Raw genomic sequence first — 4791 nt, 5'->3', positions numbered from 1 at the left:
CTGAAAAAAACCTAACCTAAAAATAGAAAGTAGAAAATTTCTAATCTTTACCTAATTCCAAAACTAATCAAATCCAGAAAACACAACCGTCAATCCCCGACAACGGCACCAAATTCTTGTTCACAACTCCAAGTGTAGGGTTGCGATGTAGTAATAATCTCGGTAAGACCGAAGTCGAATCCACAGGGATTGATCTTGTGTGTTTCTGAAATTAACTAGAAGTAGAACTAGAAGAAGACGTAAAACTAATTCTGAAGTGATTGAGAGACTAATTGTGAATTAAGTAATTAAAATTAAGAATTTAAAGGTGGGAACTAGGGTGCCAAGGATCTACTTGTAGTGATCAGGGAGCCTTCTTGCTTGATTCAAGTAATACAATTAGAATTGGAGTCTTATCCTAATCAATTGAAAAATACATCAATAAAACCAAATCTGAACTTCTATTGACTTTATTCTCCATGAAGGAGAACTATGATAATTGGTAGGGATTCCATCACTAAACTATGCCCAGGAGACAATGACAAACAATAGGATTTACTAATCCCATAATCTCAAAGCAGGAGAATTGTGAAGATTAGGAAGGATTTCATCACCTTACCATGCCCAAGGGATGATGGTAAACAACAGGACTTACTAATTTCATATTCTCAAATCAGGGAAAGAAGATACTTAAAGTTATTGCAGATCTATTGTAATTTGAGTCACAATAAACCATTAAAAACTGAAAGTATTCCTTAAATATCAAATTAGAATCCATGAAGTTCAACATAAACATGAATCAAAGCAATAGAAATATCTCATCATGCTATAAGCTTCACCTCTTAGCCCTGGCTAAGAGGTTTAGCCAACCATAAACATGATTGGATCTAAAATCCTACAAGAAAGCATGAAAACAACTAAAGAAAAATAAAAACTCTTGGCGACAGCTTCTCCACCCTTTTGCACCACTCCTTAAACCCTAAAAGATACCTAGGAACATCCTAGGGAGTCCTATTTATAGTTATGGAACTCCAACTTTTGCACCTAGTTGGAAAATTCTAGAAAATCGCCTCAAATTTACACAGCTTACTGAAATAGACTTCACTCTGTGCAGTTTCCTAAAACAGAATTCGTTCTATGCAATTTCACTAAATGACCTAGAGTTTTAGAATATGCTTTTTCAGGACGATTTTCGGATTCCTTTTCTGGACTTCAAATCTTTTATTCTCTTCATTCCTCATTTGGTTTTCATAGATCTTTGGCATGTGAATTCTTTAATCTTGCTCTCTTAAGATCCATCCCTTGCCTTGGTGATTCTTGAGCATTAAATCCATGCTTTTAGCACCCTTTTCAATTCAAGCTCTTAAATTCACCTTGCAACACAAACATGAGAAAAATAGAATATTAAGCATTATCATGTTCATAAATGGGGGATAATATGTAATATTTGACCCTCAACACATTGTCACTATCACACCCTTCATTATATCGTCCGTTATGGACATTGATATGGTGGAAGATGGATTTCCTATTCCTACTCCTTTTGAAGATATGTATCCTTCAGAAAGAAATACCATTACCAGAGTGTTATGTGGTTTTGATATCCAATGGCGAACCGCTAACTCTCTTCCTACTTTTAATTTACTTTGAAAATACTGAGTTCTTCATTGCATCTTCACTTCTAATGTCTATCCTAAGGCAGGTAATAAGACTGATGTTACTCCCTGCATGATGCGTATTTTACACTCTGTTTTATCCGGTATTCACATTTATCTTCCTTCATTGATATCTTAATTGATCATTCAGTATCGTCTTCATCCTCGTCATGGTTATATTTCCTTTGCATTTCTTATGACTTTTCTTGCTTTGCGTTGCAAAGTCCAAATTCCCACGATATAAGCACCAGAGTCCGAGCTTCTGATTGATAATGCAAACTTGAACATGATGAAGCTTGATTTCAGACCTAAGCAGTAAGTCGATTAGGAAGAAGTTCCTGAAGGAGATGTCAACATGGATGATATATTTGTGGACCTGGAAGAATCTGCTGATACAAATGACTCAAACTTCTAGCCTTCGCAATTCTCTGAGAGGTTGAAGAATTTAGAAAAGAAGGTGGACGCTTTGCATGTATCTCAAGAATCATTACTTTAGACTCAAAAACAACAAATGAAGTACATGAAAAAGTACTTTTATCGATTTAGTTGGAGTCTGAAGATCAATGATCCTAATATGCCTGCATTGTCCTCTTATAGTTCTGATTGATAAACTTTTATTATGTTCTGTAATAACTATTATTCTCTCTTTGGATTACTTGCACTACTTGAATGGCTTTCCCTTATGTACATTTGGATGATTTTATATCTAATGTTTAAATGACTTTCTATCCTTATGTTGTATGTCATTATCCTTGATTATATAGTTGAATACTTCATTTATTTGTTACTTCCTTTGCTAACTTCTGACAAAAGGGGAGAAAAGCTATGAATAATATGAGCATGAGCACAAGCACAACTCTCTCACTTTGATTTTGAGCACCTGCACTTACATGCATGAATCTTTTGATTATATTCTGGCATGTGATTAGATTGTATGGATATATATTTTGGGATGTGATTGAATTATATGGATATATATTCAACTTTCCAGTGTGCAATCTATTCGGATCTTAAAGAGATTTGGCCAGCCGAACCCTATGCTCAGTTAGCCAAACTAGAGGTTCGGCCAGTTGAATGTTTGAAAGATCTTATCCCGCGAGATCCGAAGATCCATTGGAATGTAACCATTGGAATTCGGCTAGCCGAACCTAAATCGGGCCAGTTGAATTTCCATATCCTTTGGCTATAAATAGAGGCACTCTCTCACTCATTTAACATATGAAATTCATTGAGAAAATTCTTCAAAGCAAGAGAGAAAGACAGGCTCTTCTTAAGCTATTTGTATGGTAATTCTAACATTTGTTTAGCTTATTTTATTTTCTTTCTCAAGATAGTTTTTATCATTTTTAAATAGAGTGATCCATGCTCTACTTGAGATTTAAGATAATAGAATTTACAGCTATTAAGGTTTTTGTTTATTGAAAACACATTAGATTCTTATATTCTTTTTGGGTTAAACTCATACACGGCTTCATCGATATCCCAAGAAAGAAGGTCGTTGCAATTAGGCTACAGTAACATCTTTGCTCACCATTGGAAGATAAGTATTATATTTATTTCATTTTGGGTTTTTTTTTTTATAGATAGCCCAGGAACCTCACCGGGTTGGTTTGTGTGATCCCGTGAAAATCACAAAGTGGGTTTTATTGTGATAGCTCATGAAAATCACAAGAACTGTATAAGCTTGTTAAGGTGACCCTGTGAAAACTTTGAAATAGTAAAAGCCAAAATTACCAGGGTAATAATTTTGAAAGTAGAGTAGGTGTGGGTTTAAGCACCGAACCATTATAATTCCTTTGTACATTGTGGTAATTATTTTTTTTAATTTATATGCCTATCTTGTGATTGATTAGATCTTGCTAAGTTTGATAATTTGATTTCAAAGACATCGTGAAATAAGGTTGTCCTGCCTAAATCTTTTAGGTGTAGGTTGTCCTATGAACTATTTGATATCAAGAATTCAATACTCTCAACAATTGAGTATAATTGTTTTATTATTCCTCATTGTACCAAAATATTTATTATTTTCCTATTCACCCCCCTTTAGGACATCTATAGCTTGTCCTTTCACTTTTTCTATCCTACCACCATTTGTTTTTACATTTATTATAGTGAGCTTCCTAATGACGTTTCAAACCTTCCTGAATTTCTTTAGAATAGTCTTCGGTAGAGAGCCTTGGCCAATAGTTGGTTTTGAAGCTGAAATGAAGACATAGCCTCGACTGAGGAAGTACCTAATTGCTGCCGTCCCTTAGATGAGGTCGGTAGTAGCTAATTTGCTATGATTGGCTGAGAATGTGGGTCGGAGCACTTGAAGACTCGAATAGGATGCTGAGGAGGCAGGCCGAGAGGAGCTCCTAAGTCAAGGATCCTCTTTGGAGCAGATTGAGGCGGTTGAGCTAGTGGAGATGTGGGAGTGACAAGTACCTTCACCATAGCTTTTTGGCAATTCAGCTGAGGTGCCGTCTCGGTTGGTGAAGTTTATGAAAAGGAGATAGTAGCCAATTTGGTCTTTAGCTTATTCGGTTTTCGACTAGGAGTTGTGGTCGATTGGGGTGCTGCTCTTTTCTTCCTCGAAAATCTATGGAATAAGAAAGTTAGGCTATGATAGCTTGTGGAGATTTATTGATTAACTTCTTATAATGGCCATCCCATAAAGTGGTGAAAGTGTCCATTACTTGGGGCTGATTTGGATAGTAGGTAAGATCGAGAGTCAGACTGGTCGACTGATAAGTAGAATTGAGAGAATGATAGAGATCAATTTGATTGTCAATTGGCTGAGTGAAGGGAGGTTGATTGCAGGTCATTTGAGTGAACGAATTGACAAGAAGCAGGTTTGGACAGTACTGCTTGATGCCCGCTTTAACATTTTTTCTAATGTTGATCACGCCGCCATAAGGGGATCTTTGTAGATGAGATAACTCTCCCAAGCAAGGTGCATTTGAGATGCTTTATGATCATCCTCGTTCTCTTATCAGCAAGTGAACCAAGCTTGTCTAAATTCCTTATTATGAAATGGAGTAAACGACCGACTTCGTCTACTTCCATCCAAAGAAAAGAATAAGGTGTCCATTGTTGAGGGTCAAATATTGCATATCAGACCATATTTATTACTTGGTTTTACGTACATGATAATGCTTAACACTCTATTTTAATT

Source organism: Magnolia sinica, chromosome 11 (assembly GCF_029962835.1).
Source record: "Magnolia sinica isolate HGM2019 chromosome 11, MsV1, whole genome shotgun sequence".
In the NCBI taxonomy this organism is placed as follows: domain Eukaryota; kingdom Viridiplantae; phylum Streptophyta; class Magnoliopsida; order Magnoliales; family Magnoliaceae; genus Magnolia; species Magnolia sinica.
This window is presented reverse-complemented; position numbering follows the sequence as displayed.